At 39.2% G+C, this 25412-nt stretch overlaps 1 long non-coding RNA gene across 1 annotated transcript in view; it reads left to right on the top strand.

Moving 5' to 3' along the window:
- The window catches only part of LOC142748162 (uncharacterized), a 34337-nt gene extending 12713 nt beyond the window's left edge, over positions 1-21624 (top strand). Inside the window, exons 2-4 of the long non-coding RNA XR_012882165.1 lie at positions 10403-10548; positions 17940-18092; positions 21269-21624. This is a non-coding gene — a long non-coding RNA (uncharacterized LOC142748162). The remainder of the gene's footprint in view (positions 1-10402; positions 10549-17939; positions 18093-21268) is intronic.
- Positions 21625-25412: the final 3788 nt, after the last annotated feature.

The raw sequence follows: 25412 nt of genomic DNA on the forward strand, positions 1-25412 counted from the left end.
TAAAGTTTAAAGGATGCTTACTGTTAACTGTAACAATATTTCTAGTATTTTATTGATATTAAATTCAAGCCCTAGTAAAGTTGGATCGACAATTATGACAAAGAACACTAATCGTTTCTATTATAGAAAATTTAATTCCATCTTTCCTTTATCTTATTTTACCCCTAAGGCTGGATTCACACGAGCATGTTCGGTCCGTAAAGGACGGAACGTATTTTGGCCGCAAATCCCGGACGAACACACTGCAGGGAGCTGGGCTCCTAGCATCATAGTTATGTACGATGCTAGGAGTCCCTGCCTCTCCGTGGAACTACTGTCCCGGTACTGAAAACATGATTACAGTACGGGACAGGGACTCCTAGCGTCGTACATAACTATGATGCTATGAGCCCGGCTCCCAGCAGTGTGTTCGGTCTGGGACTTGCGGCCGAAATACGTTCCGTCCTTTACGGACCGAACATGCTCGTGTGAATCCAGCCTAACAGTGCAATAAAATGTCATTAGGCCAAGAGACAGATACTTTTTAATCTTTCTCCCCATCCTACAAGCCATCATACAAGCCACAATATTTTTCTGTTCAGTCCCAAGTCTTGCAAGCTCTTAGGGTATGTTCACACGCTTAGCAAAATACGTCTGAAAATCCAGAGCTGTGTTCAAGCGAAAACAGCTCCAGATTTTCAGACGTTTTTGTAACAACTCGCGTTTTTCGCTGCGTATTTTACGGCCGTTATTGGAGCTGTTTTTCAATGGAGTCAATTAAAAACGCCTCCAAAAACATCCCAAAAAACATCCCAAGAAGTGACTTACACTTCTTTTTCGCGGGTATCTTTTTACGCGACATATTTTGACAGCGACGCATAAAATTAAGCCTCGTGGGAACAGAACACTGTAAGTCCCATTGCAAGCAATGGGCAGATGTTTGGAGGGGTAATGGTGCCATTTTTTTAGGCGTAATTCGAGGCATAAACGGCCCGATTTACGTCTGAAACCACTGCGTGTGAACATATGGCAAAATAAATGGTGCTAAGAAAAACTACAACTCGTCCTGCAAAAATCAGGCTCTCATAGTACTATATCGACGGAAAAATAAAGAAATTATGGCTTTTGGAAGGTGGGGAGGAAAAAACTAAAATGAAAATCTGAAAAAGGGCTGCGGCGGGAAGGGGTTAACAAGGACTACTGTACTGGCTCTCACTGGATGTCTTTTCGTTTTGTGCACTGTACCTTTGTAAACTCTAGAAATTGTTTTTGTAAAAGAGATATTCAAATAGCCAGGGCCGATTCTAGCTTTTCTGCTGCCTGAGACAAAAATATAAATGGTACCCTCCCATTCGCAAAGAAAAATAAATAAATCATAAGTAAGAAACAACTTGTAAATCGAAACAAAAGTGTAAAACTATGTAAAAAATACATTATTGAACACTCCTATAAGCTGCAAGGTCTCATGATGCGACAGGCAATTGTGTAGTCAATATCCCTATGTTACCCCAGCTATAAGTACTAGTAAAATGACCAGGGCAAAGTATATCCAAAATACAAATACAAAAATGAAACAACTGTGTCAGTGTTCAATCATGGTCGGAACCCCGCCGATCAGCATGTTATGTCCTATCCTGTAGACGGGATAACATGTAATCTTGTAACCCCTTTAATGAGGCTCTGTCACCACATTATAAGTGCCCTATCTCCTACATAAGGAGATCGGCGCTGTAATGTAGGTGACAGCAGTGCTTTTTATTTAAAAAAAACGATCTATTTTCACCACTTTATAAGCGAATTTAGCTTTATGCTAATGAGTTTCTCAATGGACAACTGGGCGTGTTTTACTAGTGACCAAGTGGGCATTGTACAGAGGAGTGTATGACGCTGACCAATCAGGATCATACACTTCTCTCCATTCATTTAGTCAGTGCATAGGGATCCTTTTAGATCAGTATGTGCTGTCTTATATGAACAGATTAACGATACTGAAGTGTTTAGACAGTGAATAGACAATCCACTGGATGTCTATTCACAATCCCTGCACTTCGTTAACGTTTCTGTGGTAGTTACAGCAGAGCAAGCGTAATCTCGTTGTAACCTGTCATCTACAGCGTAATCTTGCGAGTGGTGTACGGCACAATAGAAAGCCTATGAGCATGTACACTTCTTGCTCTGCTGTACGAGGATAACCGTTCAGAAACTAAGTGGCAGCGCTCACCTGAGCACTTCTGCTACTTCGTTTTAGTGATCAGTGGGCATTTTAGTGCTCGGACCCCGACCAATAAAAATTTCAGACATGTCACTATGGCAAATCTGAAGTTTTTTGTTTTTTAAAAGTTTTGTTAGTCAGACACCTGCCCACCCGCCTTGCAGTATAATAACTACTGAGGGCTCTATGGGGGAAATTATACTGCAAGGGGGATCTGAGCGTCTGACTGAATGCTGAGAGCTTTATGGGGAGGGATTATCATGTGCTCAGCCTCCTGCCCCCACTAATTCAAAAGTAATCAGCTGATGCTATGTGGGGTGTGCGATTATACTGCAGGGGGGTTACTGAACATGTTGCTGACACCAGAGGGCTCTGTGGGGGGAAAAATCCCCATAGAGCCCTCTGTAGTTACTATACTGCAAGGGAGGGTATTTCTGAGCATTTTACTGGCAGCAGAGGGCTCTGTGGGGGGGGGGGGGCATATTAGTAAAATGCTCAGAGATACCCCCATGCAGTATTGTAACTTCTGCGGGCTCTATGGGGGGATTATTTCCACCACAGAGCCCTCTGGTGTCAGCAAGATGTTCAGTAACCACTACCCACCAGCGTTGGCCGACCGCTTTTAAATTAGCCAGCTTCACCTCACAGACATCCGCTCTGCCTCTGCTCCTCCCGATGAACTGCTCCTCTCTGGTGGCGCGTGCTGCATGCAGCGTCAGAGAGGAGGAGTGTACTACATGAGCCTATCGTGCTGCGCGTCTGCCAATTAAGTCAGCCTACCCCCACCCGCTCTGAAACACCCCACCCATCACATCCCGTCCATAATCCTGACAGAGATTACCAGAAAATGCTGCCCCCCCCCCTTTCTCACTAGGTAGCGCCGCCTGAGTCAGCAGGCCCACTTTGCCTCATGGCAGGTGCGGCCCTGCAAATAGCCACATCTCACATCAATAACCACTGCACTGTCAGACAGATGTCCTTTCTACATTCTGGTGTTTGCTCTGAACCACAACTGAACTGCTTGACCTTGCCTTTTTGCTTGTATGTATTGATTTGGTGTAACACAATTGGCTGATTAGATATCTGCATTAAATCGCAGGTGTACGGTGTATAATAATAAGATATTGTTGGTTCACCATGTTAATGGTGGTATCATGTGCTATTTTTGAGTTCCTCCATGTTCATATGGGTTCCTAATCCAGCCACACCACCATGAATATGCTGACTGTTCCTTTACATTACAGCTGGTTTTTAGCACGGCTGGTAGGTAACTGTGATCTATAACTTGCAAGCGGCCCTGCTGTTTGTTACTGGCAATTAAATTCAGTGGTGCCTTTCTTCCATTCAAAGAAGGGTCTTTATGCTTTAAATCCGGCTCTTCTAAAACTCCCCACTTGTGCTGCTCTGCGAAAAAAAAAGGCTCAGACTGACAGATTATCGCAAGGCAGTTAAGCATGTAATTGCTCAAATGAGTTAAAATCCCTTCAAATATCTGTCTTTGTACCTCATCACACCACTTCACGGACTCAAATATTTGACAATTGATGAAGATAAAACTAAAAGGATCTTCATTAGCTACCAACCACCGTGACAAGCTTCTTTCAGCTGAAGGCTGGCAAATTTTGGAACTTATTATCTACTTAAAAACTGTAGGAAAGCAAGAGAAATACTTCTGCAGTTTAAAAGAAAGAAAAGTGGAAGCTCAGGGGCACAATATACAATCATCTGATGCTTGCTAGTCCTGAAATTAATTGTAATGCTGACACTTGGGAAGCTTTGTTTACCACTCACAGTGAGTAGCAAGAAAGCCTCAGTACAGCAGTTCTCTCATTATTATCTTCCCACATCTCTAGGTTTTTATCCCAACAGGAAAGTGTATTGTAAGGAAAGTTAGGTGTGGTAGCAATCATGCATCCTTTTCAGTTTCCGCATACTCTTTTGTTGGGATTAAATGATCAGACAAATTATTTAAGAACTGCTGTTTTGTTTTTTCTTTAGTAATACAACGAGAATTCAGGTTTTCTTTTGACAACTTAAAGGAGAACTCCAACTGGCAGATGGCTTTGTTGCTAAAGTACATTGATTTGCTTTTACGATTTTATATTAGGCAATGATTTTGAAGGGCAGATACCAATGTATTCAAAAAAGTTATCTAACTACAGTAAATAATATTCATAAAACTGTTACTTTAAAGAGGACCTGTCACTAGGTCATATACGTTGAACTGGTTTCAAAGATATGGCCCTCTGCTGTGTTGACTCCCTTTATGCTAGTTTTCTATAGTTAGCGAACAGGGCGTGAACTGCCCTCACGCTGCCTCGCGCTGATTGGTCAGCATTAGAGGCAAGGAAGCTAGCTACACCCTGTTGGCTAACTACAGCAAATTAGCATATCAGGTCAGATAACCAGTTCAATTTATATGACCTAGTGACAGGCCCTCTTTAAAGATACTTCTCTCCTTCACCGCTGTCAGCAAGGTGCCTTTTCAGGTTTAAGGCCAGAGTCACACACACAGTTTTAAAGCAGTTTCTGTCTCAGTTTATTCAGTCAAAGCCATAAGTGGATCCAAAAGGATGAAAAATTATAAATAAAACTGCCACAAAAACCTGCCTCAAAATTGTGTCTGATCCTGGTCTCAGGGTCATTTGAAATGGACCAGTTGTTAGGAACACACATCCTAATAGCTACAGTCTTTTATACAAGGTTGTCAACCAAAACATTTAAAGGGATTGACTAAAAATCCAAAGTCAGCTATATGCCCAAAACAGGGTCGTTCTTGTCAAATGGCTGTGTCTGATTTTGCAGCCATATTCTAATAAATGTGGCTGAGTTGCAATACCAGACAGACGCTCCCTGGCGCTTATATTTGGGGTAAAAAATTAGACCCTTTTTTTCTGATGTTAGACAACACCTTTAAATAATGAGTTTGAGATTACTTAGGGTATTAGCACAAAAGAAATAAACATTGAGCTGAAGGCATTATAGGGAGTGAGGAGGCTTGGCAATTTTTATATTATTTTTCTCAATATATTGTACTTACTGCTGTCCCATTAAATATTTTTTTCTATTTTAATGAAGTTGGTAAAGTTTTCTTTGGCTCGATATTCATAGGTGTAAGCAAAGCATGTTTATGGGGTAGCTGGGAGAAATAGCTTTTAGATGAACACTTTTTTGGTCAACAGATATCCCATGTGTATGGCTATTATAATTTAAATTTTTTTCCGATTTTCTTAAACAAAAGAAAACATGGCACATTTTGGCAGATCCCTAAGTCACTTTAATCTTTCTAAACTATTTCTCATATGTTATAGGAAGTACCGTTCTGTGAGAGTAAATGGTGTCATCAGCAGTTTAATTTATTTTTTGCTAAGATATTGTACAATAAATACTTTCCATTTCTTCAATAAAATGTCAATACTGGTGTCTTTTTATATGGCAGAGGGGCTTAAGGCCCCCTTAGGCACCAGGGCCTGGGTGCCATTGCTACCTTTGCACCGCCTATAGCTATGCCCCAGTATTTAGTACAGGATTATCAACATTGTCTGGTGGCTTGGTGGTAATTCATAAAAGATCTATACAAGTACAAATGTGTCAATGAAGTTTACGAGTGCAACCATGATCAGGAAACTGCAAAGGTGAAATCTAGTCCTTCCTATTGGTTGACCAAGTCGAAAGTCAACATACTCTTTTGGAAATCCTCTACATTATCTAAGGAAGGTAAGACAGATGAAGTGGCTTTTGCTTTCTAGGAAATTTTTGCAAGACAAAGACATATGATTCTATGTGGACAGTACTGCAGGGAGGGTAGAATATAGTGCATCAATATTGCTTACTTTGGCCTGGTATGTATATAGTGCTCGTGTAGTACTAAAGTTCTTGAGCATTTATTTGCTGCAGTAGTACATGTGAGAATTTCTGCAACACAATTTCATGAACGCTCCAACACTTTGTAAACTTCTGTACTACAATTTTAGATGTTTGGCTCTTAAAGAATAAAAACTAGAAATCCAAGCACTAACTGAATTCTAAATTTTCTTTATTAGAAGCGTATTAGTTGAAAAAAGCAGAGGTACCTCTTCTATTGATTAATTACACAAATATAATAATGAAAAGTTAAAGAAGATTTCGCAAGTTCTATGATTTCTCATCTGTATTTTTGCACCTTTGAATGGTATGCTGACTGTTTTTCATTAAAGTGGATCTATCCCATATCTGAGATTTGCTCATTTGCTCAACCATTAAGAACGCAGCCTAGTTTGGGCAATAAGGATGCAGATTATTTTATTTTTTTTCGTTTTTGAATCTACTTTCTGAAAGTGAGACAAGCTTTATTTCTTAATGGCAGCCTTTTGGGCTACATGTAATGCATTGAATAACTTTTTTGTTTTGGGTGGGAGGAATGGAAAAAAACCATAAATTCTGCCATTGTTTTTTTTAACTAGTTTTTAGGCGTTCTCCATGCCGTATAAATAACATTCGGGTTGTTTCGGTGATACTAAATTCATACAGGTTTTTTTTTGTGTTTTACAACTTTTGTTCAATAAAAACAATTTTTTTCAAGCATTCCAGGAAACCACACATTTTTTTTTCTGTTGACATAGCTTTATGTGGACGTGTTTTCTGCGAGGTGAGCTGTAATTTTCATTGCTTCCATTTTTGGCCACATTCGACTTTTTGATTACTTTTTATTCCTTTTTCTGAGAGGTGGGATGAACCAAAAACAGCAATTATGGCAAAGTTACGGCAAAGTTTTTTGCTTATTCTACAGCGTTCACCTTGTGGGACAAATCACAAATTTGTAGGTCTTTTTACATTTGTTTTTTTTTTTACTTTTTTAAAATATTTTTGTTTATTAATCTTACTATTTTACTACCAGGCAACCTATCAGACATAATAAGCTCACTTACTTGGCAGACCAGGCAGTTTCTGTTAGACCCCTGGTTGCCATGGCTGCCCATTGACACCCAGTGATTTCATTGCAGAGGTGCTGAGAGGCTTATAGAGGGAGCCCTTTCCCTTTGTAAAAAAAAACACTTAGAGAGTATGTGCACACATAGTGTTTTCAGGCATATTTCGTGGCATTTATGCCTTGAAAAACGCCTGATAAAACGGAAGCAGAATGCCTACTAACATCTGCCCATTGATTTCAATAGGAAATACGGCGTTCTGTTCCGATGGGGCATTTTCTTACGCCTCATTTTCTAAAAACGGCACGTAACAAGACTCCCACAAAAAAGAAGTGCATGTCACTTCTGGAGACGTTTTTGGAGCCGTTTTTCATATACTCTATAGAAAAACAGCTCCAAAAACGGCCGGAAAAAACACTGTGAAAAACGCGAGTGGCTTAAAAAACATCTGCAAATCAGGAGCAGTTTTCCCTTGAAAACAACTCCGTATTTTCAGACGTTTTTGAGTTTGCGTGTTCACATACCGTTAGGTGATGCGGTTGCTATTGACTGTGACATCCAAGTAGTTAAACAGTCAGGATTGGAGTTATCTCTGATTCTGACTATTGCAGCAGAGTTTCAGCTGTATGTTCTCGTGAGTACGTCTCCTGAGCTTGCGCCAATCCTTTGCTGTAATAATTTGGTGTGGTGCGGCAAGTACCATACTGTAGAAAGGAGTTAAATATAATGGATGCACCATTATATTCTTATACAATTGCTCTTGAAAATAATAGGGAAATCACTCAAGATTTCGTATTTATTAATTTTTTCATTATTTCTTTCTGTACTGACTGGGCCCGCACCAGAGAAGAAGCTGGACAGGTCAGGTGCTGCTTCTGCGGGGCTTGCCCAGTATTTCTGATAGATTGCTGTGGACGTATTTAAAGAAAACAACATAAACATGAATATTAGTGTGTCATAAGTAATTTATAGACATTTTTTTGGCTTATAACATATATAACATTATCTTCAGTCGGGTGCAAGTTCCATTTTCCTAAGCTTAGGTGGAATGTGAGAGGCAGGAGCTGAGTATGATTCCCTCTGCTAACAGAGTAATGAACTTTTAACCTTCCTCTGAAATTAATCACACTTGATCTCTCGAGTAAAAATGTTTTAACATAAAGCCATACTTTATTGTGATTTAACAAACTATATTTTAATTGTAATTGATTTCTACCGAAAGGGAAAAAAATGAGTTAATTAGGGCAAGCTATTGGAAATCGTAACGAGTGGAATGTTTTATACAAACCGCAGATTAATGTAAAGTAATGAAATACCATGAAATGACTGAGAATGTAGTTTTTAATCGTTGAGTGAATTAATGTGATTCATAGCGATGCTTTATACCAGGTTTATGAACATTACCTTTTAGGCACTTTCCTATTTAATAATGTAAAACACTATCTATGCTACAGATTACAGTGGAATGAATTAACTCACATTATAATAAAGTTAATATGGTTTATTTAAGACAAGAGGAAACTCCTGCATCACAATCTTTATTGCAGCTTAATACTTAGGTTAACTGAAATGAATATGATCGTTTCATGATCAATTTTCACCAGACCAGGGCTACTAAAATAAAAACAAAAAATAGCTGATGAGCTTAAAGGGTAACTAAACTTTCAAAAAACTTCTGACATGTCATAGTGACATTGTTTGATCGGTGGGGGTCTGAGCTCTCAGACCCCTACCTATCGCTGAGCGCTTTGTTTCTGAATGGCTTTTCTTGGAAAGACAAAGCAATTGGGGTACGGGCTCAAAAGAAAGTCTATGAGCCCGTACACCAATTGCTCGACGTTCCTAGAAAAGCTGATCAAAACCGAAGCAGCTCAGCGCTCACCTGAGCGCTTCTGCCGATTTTCGTTTTAGTGATCGATGGGGGTCTCAGTGCTCAGACCCCCACCGATCAAAACTTCTGACATGTCACTATGACATCTCAGAAATTTTTTGAAAGTTTAGTTAACCTCTAAAGGGGTATTCCCAGAATAGACTTTTAATACTTATCCAGGTGATGTGTCTGATTACTGTAGGCCCCATTGCTGCGACCTCCACCGATCACTAGAATGAGGGTCCCAAGCCCCCTGTTCGACCTCACTGCACACCCCGCAGTGAGAAGGAGCGTGAATGGAGCAGTGGATAACCATGCGCCCTTCTGCTTTATTTAATATCTATGGGACTGACGGAAACAGCCACTCTACTTGGCTGTCTCAGTTAGTCCCATAGAAATTGTAAAGTGCTGCAGTGAGCATTCTCGTCCGCCGTTCCATTCAAAGTTATCTTCACTGTGATTTTGCGGTGAGTAGGAATGGGGGCTCCGGACCCCCATTCTAGTGATCGGTGTGGCCCCCAGCAATCAGACACTTATCACCTGTCCTGTAGATATAGTAGGTGGTAATTGTCTATTCTAGAAAGGTGGTATTACACTTTAGATAGACGTCGACTGACATTTTCTCTGCTGTTAAGCCAAGTAATCTGACAGCAAAAGAAGAAGCCTTTGCAGACATGTACATTAGAAAGGGCGTTCTTTTTTTTCTTTTATAGGAAGTGATAATGGTGGTCTTCCTACAACAGGCATCAATGCATGCCTATAATACCAAAATTATAATTGAGGGATTGATCCAGGACTCCAGTGTGGCAATTAAATATGAGATTTGGTAGAAACATTGAAAGAATTGATATGTTTTACCGTAGACTACATTTGCAGTTAATTAAAATTTTAGTTTTTTTCCCAACATAGACCTTTTATAGCCTATCCCTCGGATACGCTATACATGTCTGACAGTTGGAGGTCGAACCTCTGGTACCACTAAAATTTTGGAAGAATAGTAGTCCCCTGACCCCCCCCCCCCCCCCCGCCCCTTCTGCCAGGTGAGGCGGCTAGAATTAGCCAGAAGTAGAAGTATTGCAAGTACTATACTCTTCCTTATGAAACTGGTGAGTTGTGAGGTTGCAGTTCTTGCACTGCTTCTAAAATACTAAGAGAAAACTATTTCCTTTATTGTCCTGTGGAGTAAGGGAGCAGCAACTACAACTGGATTTTATGTAGTTATTCGTCTCAAAGCAGTAATTGAAAATTTTCCACCCTTCTTGCGCATTATACCGCCAACCTTCAAAGTCTAACTCTCCTCACGGTCTAGACTTTTTGCTTGATTCGTCTTACCTATGGGTGGAGGGATATTTTAAAGAGAGCTTGTACCATTTTATTCTTTTATTTACAGCAGCTTAATATTACAGCACTTTAACCATTTTACTCTATCCACAGTGGAATATTCACAGCAATATATTCAATGCTAATAGCAAATATACAAATGAGGCCACCAATTTTAAGAAATGAACACTGGGCAGACTATAGAACTTGGCAATCCAGTTTCTTCTCGTGTCCTTCCAGAATACCGACATGGCAATAATGTAAGATACAGTAGACTTATTTTAACATCTTGTTAACATTTTGATGGAACTTTTAGGTTGCTGAGAGGGGTTGCTAACCAGAAGTTTTGAGTCTTGGAGAACCACTCTTATATAACTCACAAAGGTATTTGAAATACTGTCAATTACATAAAAGAGATTTGTTTATCCTCCAAATTAAGCTGACTGTATTTTTTTTCCAGAAGATTATGTTATACCAAAAAATATACAAAAATAGATATACTGTAAGGAGATTGCATTAAAAATAGCTGAAATATTGCTTACAGTGCACAGTATTTATATCAGTGAGAAAATAAAATGATTGAGCTTTTTTTAAGCTCATTCAATATATAGAGGGTTATGTCCTCAATGACAAACAAGCTTTCCCGGTCCTTCATGCCAAAGCATTATTCTTTGCATTTAAATTTATTTAAGTCATAATATTTTATATGAAAGTAAAGACACACATGTGTTAGAAAGGAATATGCTTTTTTGTCAGGAAATTCAGACCAATGGGGTCATTATATATGCAGTAAATACTAATCTAGCCATATCCAATTGGTTTTGTAGCACAATTATTTTTCTGATATGTAGCACTGAACACAATGTGTTGTATGATTTAGGATCCTGATAAGGATTTCATGGTAAGCACAGTTTGAAATGATTCTGTAATTCGACACAAATAGTGGCAATAAAAAGAAGTATACATATATAAATACGTATCCATTTGTACACAGGTCACTGTATTTCCATGTTAAGCTTTTCTTAAAAGAATGCTTTAATTTGCATGCAATGAAGCGACATCCATTTTTTTTAGATGCAGATAAAGATTTAGAGCATTCATATAGATCTAAAGGCTTATATAAAAAGAGTTTAAAGAATAAAGGCCCTTTTACACGGACCAATAATTGGGTAAACGATCGTTCATATGAACTCATGTTTCCCATCGATGCAGAGGGACGAGTGATCGTAGTAACTTATCTCCTTGTGAGCGCCGATCAACGAGCTGTCTCGTTGATCGTTGCTTGTTGTTACGGCCAAAATTGACTGGTTTAAAAAGGACCCTTAGTAAGGTATGGATGAAAAGAAAAGATTAGACAGAGAGCAGTGATCTGTCTTTTTTTGCATTGAGTTGAGGTGTACACATTTCTCATAGCATCTGTGAACAATGAGCTCTTTGGAGCCAGCTGGTTTTGCAGGACATCTTAGATCTGTACTACTGGCTATGGTAGTCCAGTGTAATATAAGGTGAGGCAGGGGTGGACACAGAAAGCTGAGGGCCCTCAGCATATGGACCCCTTGCGTTCCAATATCTCATTATAGATCCTCTTCTTATGTCTCTCTAACAATCCATCAGTAATTGCTAGTTATAAAATGTATTACCTCAAGCATCTACATGCACTCTAATAGATAGAAGAAGGCTTATTTAAGGTGACAGTGGGCCCCCTTACCTACTGGGTCCACCCCTGAGGTGGGGCTGTGTTCATATTGCTGGTTCCCAGGAAATGAGGCAAGAGTAATGTGATGTCATTTGTCAGCATGAGTCATAAAATGTCCTGTGTCCCCCATAAACATAGCTGGAAAGTCCCCAAAAACAGAGCCAATTAAAGAATGCCCATAATAGGAATGGCCCTCAAACATTGCCAGACAGAATGTACCAATAACAGTGCCCTTATAAACAGAGGGAGAAAAATGTGCCCTTATTTGTATTATCAGCCATATTTTTTTATATGTTCAAATAAAAATGTTACTGTTTTTTGGGGGACACTCTGGCTGCCTCTGATCATAAGAGCACTGTTAATACAATACTGTCCGGCAATATACATGAGTATTCAACAATCAGATCTTGAAATCTCACATCGTGTCTGATCTCTATCAGCAGAGATCAGTGCCAGAGAAATATTTGCAAGAGACTTGCTTGCCCTTTTGGGGTTCAAAAGATCTCCCCTTTTTTTTTTTTTTTAGAAAATTCCAGGACAATTTGGAAGACATAGTTTGATAGAAGAGTCTTCAAAGAGATACAGTTTAATTGATTGTATACAGTTTACATTTGTGAGAGACAATTAACTCCTTATGAACACAGCCGTAGCCCGGACCGCAAATGCGGCTTGTATAATGACTTGTCCTATTTTTTCACGGTCTGGGCTCACGGCCAATGCACGGACCGTGGAAACCAATTTTGCTGATGAATTGTGGACGCAAAAACACATTCGGGCCTAATATGAAACTGTTCATAAACAATTTTCTAATGTCAAATGGGGGTGTAAAATGTTCTAATTTAAAAACTAGGGGACTGTTATGCATGGAAACAAGAAGGGGTTCTGGCCAAATGTTTGGCCTCATGCACACGACCATAGCCATGTGCACGGCCGTGATTTTCGTGTCGGCCGGCAGCGGACTGTCAGCCGCGAGCCGCCCGCAAATCGGGGGCCATGCACATGGCCGTGGCTATTATTTTCAATGAGCCCAGGCCGCAGAAGACAGCCGCAATAAGACATGTCCGTTCTTTCTGCGGTGCGGTCTCCCGGGCCATGCACGGTCGTGTGCATGGCCCCATAGAATTGAATGGGGCCGCAATTCTCCCGTTGATTCTCGGGGGAATTGCGGCCGCAAAAGCACGATCGTGTGCATGGGGCCTTAGTCTTTATTACTAGTAGTAATCTAAATTGAGTCATCTAACACAAGAGAACTGGCAAGCATTCTAAATAAACTATCATCGATGGATGTGATCACAAATACTGCAAATGGAAGAACATGTCTATTTTCGATTAACCCTGAAAAGCAACAATTTAATAGTATTTAATATCTAAATTACAGGTAAACTGTTACGTATCCCTCCTCCAACGTTCATTTGTTTTTATCCTTTGTGCATAGGATATTTTGTGTAATATACATCTTAGGAGATCTTTAATTATTGTATGTACACAAACCAATTTACAATCTGCTTCATGTAGACTGGCTTTATTTATCAAAACTCTCTAATAGAAAAACTTGCTTTGTTGCCCATAGCAACCAACAACAGTGAAGATTTCATTTTTCCAGATTAGTTAGGAAAATGAAAGCTGAGCTCTGATTGGTTGCTATGGAGAACAAGGCCAGTTTTACTATTAGACAGTTTGATGATGAGGACCATTATTTCTAAAAATGAAGCTCCACATTGGAGATACTTAGAACAATGTATTGGGCAGTTGCATAAATAGCAATTCACTAGTACAATACAATAAGAAAAGTTCAATTTAGTCGTAGGAGCATACCAATAATAACAAAATAAGGGCTATGAGGAATTTCATGCATGTCCTGCAGATTAATAAGGAGACAAAGTGGGCCTCGGTAATAGAACGTAAACAACTGAAATCGAGAAATTCTGTCAGGTATATGTAAGTATAGGTATCTAAAGCAGGAGGTGATGGTTAGTAGTGGACTGAGCTACAGGAGTAAGAACCTGTTTTGCCTATAAGGGCTCACTGGGCTACTTGTCCACCTTATGAACATAACCATATTATAGCTCTGTATATAGCAGAGGCAGAGTGAAGGCAGTCCCGGGGGCCTTCATTAGGCCCCTGGGCTGCCATGACAACCATCAACACCCCATGATCGCGTTGTGGGGGCGCCGATGGGCTGTCAGAGTGGCCTCCCCCCAGTCTATAATGCCACAGAAGCTGCGATCGCGATTGACCACAGCATATGAGAGGTTAAATGGCCAGGAGCAGCGAGATCCGTTAGTGCAAGGTGTCAGCTGTAATACACAGCTGACACCCGCAGCATATGAAGCGTGTTAAGCGCGTTAGCGTGCTCCTTACTTCTCCTCCTGCACCATGACGTGCACTTACATCAAGGTGCGTTTAGGGGTTAATACATCATTTCGACCCCAGATCCCTTAATTTCTTCAGATCCAGGAGAGCCAAAAAACTGCACCACACGTTTGGTGCGTTTTTTCAGGTGGAATTTACGGAATTAACTGACATTTGGACAAGCATAAGAAAATTAGATTCTGTTCATACTAGCATCATGGATTTAATTTATAATGGAAGCCATGGCGCTATGTTGGATGCCGCCGTGACTTATCTGCATTAGGTGTGGGTTCTTTCTTGGTTTCCGTCACAGTGCTGCATGTTGTACTATTTTTGCCGCCATAAATGATGAGAACTCCTACAGAATGCCCAATGAAATGCCCCAGCGCAGATTTAAACATAGCCTTACAAAAGGAGCTGAAATCTGATGCACATTTGCTGCCATAAGAAAGTATTTGTCATGGAGATGAGAGGCGCTGGCTGCTATAATGTAGAAATGTAGAAACCCTACAGCAATAACAGGGAGGACAAAATCTTACTAATGCACGTGTTGTACTAGATAGTTTTTATTTCTACTTCTATTATAAACTTTTACCACAAGTGAACTGAATAGCATGTGACATTATTCTGTACCGTACAATTGGAAATACCATAGGTCGATGACCTATTTAATCCTACAGTATGGTGTTTATACTTGATTGCCATTGTCTTTACACAACTCTTCATTATATATAATGTTATGATGATTTTACACATTATGCTCTTGTCTATTACAATACAAGGACGTTAATGATATACCACCGGAACAATTGCAATCAGTTGCTCAACATGTACATTTGTTTAAAGAACAACAAAGAAAAGAATTACACATTTATTATTTTCGTGAAACAACTGGATTTTCAGTCTTTTACATATTCTGTTCTACGGCTGATAATTGAGTCTAAATTTCCATGTTTTTAATGCACTGCACATATTCCCCCACCTGGCTGTGGAATCAGACAGAGCAAGATAAATACCCAGTAGACATACAGATAGAGAAACTGCTGTAATTGCTCCAATAATGACTCTCAGACATCAAAGAAAGGCGAATAATGGTATTTAACACTGTGTCCATTCTTTGGCTGGAATGTAATTTTGGCATTATTGTCTGCCACTATAGTGGACTTACAGCAAGTACAACTGTCATATTCCACTCTTTTTAATGAGCAGCCACCAAGAGGTCTCAAATATTAATGGCAAAGTCCATCTCATTTTCTGATGGGCTGATATCCAGTCACAACCTTAAAGAACAATAACTTGATTAACATTGTCGTTTCTTCCATTTTCCCGGGAACTTGTCAATTGGCAAGATGAGGATTCAATTAACACAGCAAAGATTACGTTCTCTGCAAATAGCTCTATGTGGCAGTCAGAACCTTCAAAAGTAAAATAAGAGCAGAATATACACCAGAACGTGAAACAGAAGGTCATTTGTTGTCAGCCGGCCTTCTTCCTTCATTAAAGTTCATAATTAATCTGTTTTATAACTAATTGTGTCTAATTATGGATTGTGGATCATTTCTACACATGCACCGGAAGAAGTCAATACGGCGAAACCCGGGACAAGCTAACTTGGCGTGCCTTGATTTTTATATGCTGTTTTTAAAAGCTCTGTTTGTGAGTAGCAATTGTTTTTCTACCACAATTTACTGGCGATGCTGATGTGTCATCGTTTCCGTAGTAGGCTCATTTTGACATCAAATTGATGTCAACGGCCGGACGGCCATGGAATAATGAGCCCAGCCAGCACTGACATCTGCTGCACCAGTTTTATGGTGCTGTTACCTTCCCTCAAGGTGGATTAGAGGAGGATACCACCAAGATCATTGGATTGAATTTCTTTGCTCATTCGGGTCATCAATCCTTTTATTTTTGCATTTCTACACACAGCATGATAATTTTGTCGGTAAGGATAGAATTTTTTTTAGTTTTATTCTTTAATTATATATACTTTTGCATGAAATCAGGATCTAAAACCAATTCACAGTCTTAGGTACAACCACAAAATCACTGCCAACCCCAAGACATGGGGGCTTTGCACATTTTTAATTTAAAGGAAGCAGATTTGTGGGCATGTATTGTACAAATTAGACAATTATTAAGTTTATACATAGAAAACAAAACTAGCCAAACAAGCCTGATACTCTGTGTTATGACTAGTACAGGGCCTGAGGATTCATAAAACATCGACGAGGCAATGCCTGTGTCATTCATCACTCTCTCACGGCCGGCACTAGGCATAACACAGTGTTTCTTTTAGGTCTTTTCGTTTTTATATTAGTATGGATGTAATTTTCATTTTTCTGTCCAAAGTAGGACCCCCTCTATGAGCCAGAACAGAGAGCCTCGCTGTATTACATGAATGGCCATTTATCTACAGCGGATATGATAAAGCAAAACTTGTACTGGCACTTATAAAATCCAAAGTTTTGTTGTAGTCACAAAAACAAACTATTTAAACAGAGTAAAATCAATGATCTTGCTGCAGGAGCATTGATTTTACCCCATGTGAATAGTTTGTTTTCGTGACTATAATAACACTTTGGATTTTACAAGTGCAGGTACAATTCTTCCTTTGGATTTTACACTTAGATACCTCCCCCCCCCCAGCTAAATCTGAGCACTGACTGTTATTGGCATTTCAAGTGGACGAGCACACAAACGTCAAAATGGTGAGCTGCCATTTTTACACCTTTGCAGGAAATATATCTATCTGACTACAGCTTCCCTCGGCAAAATCAGCTGTTTACCAGGTACTGTTGTGGACTGGACCAGTGGCGATCTGCTTATCGCCACAGCGGCTCCCATTTGACAGGGTTTGATGGGATTTTAGTGCTGCAAGTTCCCTCTGACTACTGCAAAGCCAAAGTAGTGACTGAAAAAAAAATACCCAGGCAACCTGATTGTCCTGAAAACTTTTTCTAAGGCATGTTTTTTTAACAGTGGGAAAAATTCTTAAAATAATAAAAAAAAACTTTGCTATTCCCTATAATGGGAATTTCTGGCAATGACCAAATGGTCAACTGAGATTTTTTTTTTAAAGACCAATGGAAACCAATGGAGAAACTGTCCGCAGTGCAATTCCACAGCAATTCCGCCACGTCTGGCCGTGCCCTTACAATTTAAAATCAGGCCGCTGTAAGTATAAAAAAACAGTGGAAGGGGACAGGTTCTCTTCAATAAGGCCTTCATAATGCAGTCAGGCACATATATACTGTAGTTAGAATTCAATCACACAATCAAAAACTGCAACTTCTGATCACAACAGCTAATTATCGAAAAGGGTGTGGTCTACTGGGGAAGGGGTGTGGCCTATTGAGAAAAGGGTGTGGTCTATTGGGAAAAGGGTCTGGCCTAATTTTAAAATGTTTCTAATCTGAGATTGTGAAGGTTGATAAGTGATACATATAGTAATTTCCTCACTTACAGAAATATAACGTGTATAAGTTTAACTTTGTTGTATATTTAGATTTCTTACAAATGTAATTTCCTTTTAGCTTCTTTAATGTGAATAATAAAATGAAGGCTAATATTCTAAAAATTACTGCTTTATATCTCTTCTAGATCTGCTGGCTCCTGTAATAACTTCAAGAATCATATCACAGTGTATTATAATAAGCATATCAAATTATCGAGTTTTATCTGAAAAATGAGCTTCCTAGCAGTAGAATAGGTGCTGTCATTTCTGAAATGAAAATATCCTCTGACACCTGCATGGTAAATCCAAGGCTCCTTTAATAGTTACGCTCCTAATCACTTTCTACATACATCTGCATGCTCATTTTCTGATTGCTGATGAGGTGACAAGGTTATTGGACATACAAGCACTTATTATTTAAAACATACAAGGAAGTAAGATCAGGTTCAGCAAGGTCTTTGCTCATTGTCAATCAGTTAATGAAAAATTATTGAGCTAGGACACCATGGGGAAAGTAAGCAGAAGAAATTAAAATGACCAAGCAGACACCTTATAGAGAAAACGACAGATCTGTCCATAGATGGACCCAAAGGTCAACCCAAGTTATAGAGTATGTGTTGGCACATCATAGTGTCCCCATAAGATTAAAAGACAAGATGCTTGATATCAACACATGTATTCATTACACATCCCCATGTACATTTAATGAAATTCAATTCTTTCCGCTTAGTCATTCTAGAAGATGTTTTAATTATGTAAGAAAATGTTCTATACAAAAAAACAATAATTTTCAATTATAGCGTAACTACCAGTATAGTGGTCATTGTAGTTGCTATAGGGTCATTCAGATTAGTGGGCTCACTTTTACTACTATTACTCTAGTATAAGTCTTTAAAGAAGCAATTGCTGCTGCTGTAAAGGGAAGAATCTACCTAATGAAAGGGTAGATAGAAAGAAGAAGAGCGTGCAGAAGGACAGAGCCAATTTAATGCCTAAAGGGGGTTTTACACTGGGCAATTATCGGGCAAACGATCGTTCATAGAACGCTCGTTGACGATAATTGCCCTGTGTAAATAGGGCAGCGATCAGCAGATGAACGAGCAAATGCTAATTTATCTGCTGATCGTATCGTTTTAAAAAAGTTAAATATTATCATTGTCGGCAGCACATCTCTATGTGTAACCAGGTAGAGGTGCTGCTGACATGATAATAACGTATGGGGACGAGTGATCGGAGTGATCGGGCCTTTAGACTGACAAGCCAAGGAGGGGAAGACAAGATACAGGGGGCAGAGTGAAGTCCAAAATAACCAAACATTATAAGATTTCTGAACTCACTACTTGTTGATGGTGTGTCCACCATTCCAACTTTTGATAAAGAAACAAATGTATGTTTTGTTTTTTCTGCCCTGATAATATCTGTGAGCATGTGATAAATTGACTAAAATTGAAGATTATACTTAAACGAAGGCTAAATAGCACATACTGTATCTTTCCCAATGAAACCTAATAGGGAAACTGGTAATGACTTGGCAAAAGACAAAATGAGCAATAAATATTAAAATAATATGTTACCTTTTATGTTCATTCAATACAATCAATTGGAGTAATAGCCAGTATTCTGTGTATGATGTACTCTAAGATTGGGTGTGGACAAAATATTAGAATTTTTAGTAACAGATCTATCAAAAGAGGTAGAATCAGGTATAGTAAGTTATTCCTCTGGGTGGAAGGGCCTAATTTTAATCAGAAGTTTTAGTGATGTTTTCTCAGTGTTGAACTCTCCAAAAGGTTTTTGTATTTCCCTTAGTTCAGAAATTCATACTGATAGGTCAACTATCTATTATAAATATTGTGGTGTATTTGTCTGTATATATATATATATATATATATATATATATATATGGGTTTACATACATGCAGCAGCCCATTATGAAAAATAATCTTTCATAATTCATTAAACTTGTTTGTGTTTAGAAATTTAAAAGCATTACTAGACACCTAAGGCCCTATTCACAGTTTTTTTTACACATTTTTCCAGCGGAAACCGTGGCAAAAACCGTGGCAAAAATCGGCCGAAATTGCCTCCCATTATTTTCGATGGGAGGTGGAGGCATTTTTTTCCTGCGAGCAGAAAATATGCTCGCAGGAAAATGAAGCGACATGCCTTATCTTGAGGCGTTTTCCGCCTCAAAAACCCCATTGAAATCAATGGGAGACGGAAAAAATGCTGTGAACGGCCGACGCGTTTTTTGAGGCGTTTTTGACATGCTTTATGTCAAAAACCACTAATGGTTTTTCCCCTTGCCTCTTGAAGAAATAGGTAAAAAAAAACACGTAAAAAAATGCAACAAAAATCACGCCAAAAAACGCCTGTGGTGCAAAGCCACTTAAAAAAAAAACAGAGCTGATTGTTCCAGGCAGATTTTTCTGCCTGCAAAATACTCTGTGTGAACATACCCTAAAAGGTCAATGCTGAGTCTTCAGCTACTGTTGTTCTGCTGGAAAGTATGAACATCTTCGGACACATAGTAGTAGTAGGAGTAGTAGAAGTAGTAGTAGTGGTAGTAGAAGTAGCAGTACTACTGAGCTTCAATAGTCACTGAAAAAAAACAAAAAACTTATTTTCATGAACAATCCTTTTAAATGTAGGCATATTTTTTAACAATGGTAACAATTCTTTAAATTCTTAAGAAAATAAAAATTTTCTATTCCCTATAGTGGTCACCTGAGAAAAATCAGTAGAATATTTAGTAAAATATAATTCCATTGGTCGGGAATTAATGTTTTATAGATTTAAGCTAAACACTTAGACTGATTGTAATCCAATTGTAATTGTAAAATCAGGTTAAAATCTTATATGTGTTTGGTTTTTGCATGTGTGTGTGTGTGTGTGTGTGTGTGTGTGTGTATGCATGTTTTAAGGCTAGGTTCACATTATGTTTAAAAAAAACACCAAATGTATGCTCCTAATTTATTTAATTGTGTGCCTATACAGTTACATGCATCTGGCATTGGCTTCCTTTAAAAAAAAAAGTATACCATGCAGTATAACTACGCTTTCAATACAAGTGAAGCAAAGGTATACCAATGTATACTTGCCTAACATATGCAAAAAGGACACACTTATGGCACACGTCTGGCTCATAATAGCTTATGGGCTTGTTAGAAGCATAAGGCGGAAGAATTTCCTGGCATATACACAGAACATAATGCCCAAACGTCATGTGAACCTAGCCTTAGTCTAAGATTAGATTACAGGTTCAGCTGGAGAATTGACCAATATAAGCAATTAAATTAAACAGTATACTTCAGTGGAATCTTTTCGCTTTGTTTTTTTTATTATAATTTGTACTTCTTTAGAGCAATCTTTAATGTTGCTGTCAACATGAAACCAAAATAAAAGAATATGAATAAATAGCTTATTGTGGGTTTTTTAGAAGGGTTCTCATAATATTTTTTTTTTTTAAATTAAGCACAGAACACATAACAGAATGGACACATGAATGGGAGAGAGATGGAGGAGGACAGCAAAGGACACTGGGAGATACAGACAAGAAATCACTGCAAAGCGTTCAACATTCTCCAGCTGCCGTGCTTTTAATTTGCTTCCATTCCAATTAAAATGCAAATTAAATTTATAATTAGCATCAGAGAAACCTCCTTGTGTACTGCAAAAACATTTGGGCTGCTGGTACAGAGCTGGCATTTTCAGTTAGCATAAGGGTCAATGCACAGAGCAGGGTGCCCACAACGCAACCTGCACTTTTAAGGCTTTGTACACCTTTGCACTGTTTTTTTCTTTATCATTGCATTGTATGCTTCTTGCGAAATAAACGACATTTCTAATTGGTCTTAATTAAAAATTGTCTATCGTTTGTCCTCTGTTCCTGCAGTGTATTTCAGTACATGGCCAGCTGCTGTCTTCAGTTTTCTCTCTGATCCGTCAGTCAGCTCCCTGACGGCAAACTCAGCAGCTCCTCCTCTGTAGACTCATGTATGAGCATTTAGTGGGACATCTGCGCATGTGTAAGGTCCTACTCACTGGTGTGTGCTGTGCAGATGAGAACAGTTCCCCTTCCGTTATTCAGCAGCCACTTTCTCCTCTTCACTGGAGATAACAGTATATGCCCAGCGATCACGCCCAACCACAGATAGCTGGGCATGCACAGTGCAACATATCCATGACCCCTGTGTTAGCAGAGAGCTATAGTGTAGTTAGAAGATCCTGAGCAGAAGCTCAGAGGGTGAGGGTGGAGGATGGGATATACATAGACACGCTGTGTAACTGTGTGGGTATGTTCACACGAGGTCATTACGTCCATAATTGACGGACGTATTTCGGCCGCAAGTACCGGACCGAACACAGTGCAGGGAGCCGGGCTCCTAGCATCATAGTTATGTACGACGCTAGGAGTCCCTGCCTCACTGCCAGACAACTGTCTCGTACTGAAAACATGATTACATTACGGGACAGTTGTCCGGCAGCGAGGCAGGGACTCCTAGCGTCGTGCATAACTATGATGCTAGGAGCCCGGCTCCCTGCACTGTGTTCGGTCCGGTACTTGCGGCCGAAATACGTCCGTTAATTACGGACGTAATGACCTCGTGTGAACATATCCAGCCTCAGAAGCAGCAGAAGGGAGGGGGAGAGCTGAGGGGAGAGCAGAGAGAAGGCTGTGCTGCTGCATGAGAAATCAACACAGCCAGAGAAGAGAACATGTGACCAGTGCTGGGGAACGCCCCTAGAGAATAGAACATGTGACCAGTGCTGGAGAACGCCCCTGGAGAAGAGAACATGTGACCAGTGCTGGGGAACACTACTAGAGAAGAGAACATGTGACCAGTGCTGGGGAACGCCCCAAGAGAATAGAACATGTTCTGGGGAACGTCCCTAGAGAATAGAACATGTGACCAGTGCTGGGGAATGTCCCTAGGGAATAGAACATGTGACCAGTGATGGGGAACACCCCTAGAGAAGAGAACAAGTGACCAGTGCTGGAGAACGCCCCTATTGAAAAGAACATGTTACCAGTGCTGGGGAACGCACCTAGAGAAGAGAACATGTGACCAGTGATGGGGAACGCCCCTACAGAAGAGAACATGTGACCAGTGATGGGGACCGCCCCTACAGAAGAGAACATGTGACACTGCTGGGGAATGCCCCTAGAGAAGAGAAGATGTGACCAATGCTGGGGAACTCCCCTAGAGAAAAGAACATGTGACCGGTGCTGGGGAATGCCCCTAGAGAATAGAACATGTGACCAGTGCTGGGGAACACCCCTAGGGAAGAGAACATGTGACCAGTGCTGGGGAACGCCCCTAGAAAAGAGAACATGTGACCAGTGCTGGGGAACGCACCTAGGGAAGAGAATATGTGACTAGTGCTGGGGAGCACCCCTAGAGAAGAGAACATGTGACCAGTGCTGGGGAACGCCCCTAGAGAAGAGAACATGTGACCAGTGCTGGGGAACGCCCCTAGAGAAGAGAACATGTGACCAGTGCTGGGGAACGCCCCTAGAAAAGAGAACATGTGACCAGTGCTGGGGAACGCCCCTAGAGAAGAGAACATGTGACCAGTGCTCGGGAACGCCCCTAGAGAAGAAGTTTGAATGGAGAAAAGGTTGCAAACTTGTTATGACAGCTGCTGAAGCCATAAAAAGGAAAGCTCAATGCATAAAACAGATAAGATACTTTTTTTCTGCAGGGGCTTAGTAACACACATGTATATTTATTTTTCATGCACAAAGGTTTCCATAGCCTTTAAGTGTCAAAAGAACAGCATCACTCATCCTATTGGCTGCATTTGAAGCTTTTCCAAAATGTTACAATGTTATTTATTTAATTTTTTTTAAAGATCTCTGTGAAAAGATGTACAGGCAATTTTCCCAAACTGGATGATTTCTAAATTTTGTATGCCTTTTTTTAAATTTATTATTCAATTTAAAAAAATATTTCTACATGTTTGGCAGCTTGGATGTAATTTTTTTTTTTTTTTAAATATTGTGTTGTGCTGTATTAAGAAGGTGTTTTTCCCTAGAAACATTGCTTGAGGTAGAAAAAACAGGTCTCATGGAGGCACCATATGGCGGCACATAGAGTGCCTTTGGGTTCATAATACAGACATATAGAGACTCAGTGCGCCGCCTTACAGTCCGCATGCAAGTGACAAAGCCGTGTGCATCGCCCATTATCGGATCCAGTCCCATTTGCGGAGCTAATTATTTGAATAATAGAAAATTTAAGTAACAAACCATTATACTTCATATATGTCCCAATCCTCTTTCCAATAGATCAGAAAGATACATAAAACAAAACAGTTAAAAAATTATATTATTATTAGCAACCAAATTACAAATTCCCATTTTGTTTATGTATTATTTACTTATTTATTTATTTATTATAAACCTCCTATTATCTCCTCCTGGCTGTGAATTCAGTTTTGTGTAGAGATTAGTGTGCAAATATCTTTATTACTTCCAAATATAATGTTATATGTTGGAAAGATAAGATTGAAATAGGAACAGTTGATATGTTTGGATGGAAGATGCATGAATTATGATGGCGACTGGTCTGTCGTTTGGAGAAAACTGATTAAGATGTAGACAAGGTTAATTATTCCTTTGAATACAAAAAGATTGCTGAATATGGAAGATCTGGGTCTGCAGTTACTTTTTGTTGAATCAGATGTCAAGGGTCACTTTCGGTGTCACCAGTATTGTACAGAAGATGTTAGGGGTCACAGCCTCTAATCAAAACGTCTATGCCAAAAATTAAGCCCTGCTTGCTTGCAGATAATTAATTTAAGAATTGATGGAAAACTAAAACACTATAAATTGGATTTTAACTAGTTAGATCATATTATAATAGTAATGCACTGGACTCCAGGAGGAAAAGAGTAATATCATTAAACAAGACTTTTTCATAGTGTGAAAGAAACACCTGTGAAGACTTTTGGTTAGAATTAATAAATAAATAAATAAATAATTACACACGGACTTGAAAACATAAAACATAGTTTATCCTAGTATTATCATGATGCAAATGCATACATTTTAAAATTCACTTTGTGAAAAGTAAGTAACTGATCTATCTATCTATCTATCTATCTATCTATCTATCTATCTATCTATCTATCTATCTATCTATCTATCTATCTATCTATCTATCTATCTATCTATCTATCTATCTATCTATCTGTCTCCTATCTATCTATCTATCTATCTATCTATCTATCTATCTATCTATCTATCTATCTATCTATCTATCTATCTATCTATCTATCTATCTATCTATCTATCCGTATCTATCTATCCGTATCTCCAATAATCTGCCATATCTATCTTTCTATCAATTTAGCTGATAAATTTCCTAATTTAATGTAAAAAAATGTAACAAAAATACCCCCCAAAAAAGTTTCTTATGTCTGTAAAAACACTTGTAGTAAACATGACACTGATGATGATGAAGGACAGTTTTGTATTGATGATACAAAACAATACTGGTGATCTTCAGTTTACTCAGACATTCAAAGGTCTTTGTTCTTTCTTCGGTGGGGATAAACAAAACCCTAATAGAACAAGGCCCTCCTGTCAGAAATGCTGGCAGATTGATGAATTA

Source organism: Rhinoderma darwinii, chromosome 3 (assembly GCF_050947455.1).
Source record: "Rhinoderma darwinii isolate aRhiDar2 chromosome 3, aRhiDar2.hap1, whole genome shotgun sequence".
NCBI classification, from domain to species: Eukaryota; Metazoa; Chordata; class Amphibia; order Anura; family Rhinodermatidae; genus Rhinoderma; species Rhinoderma darwinii.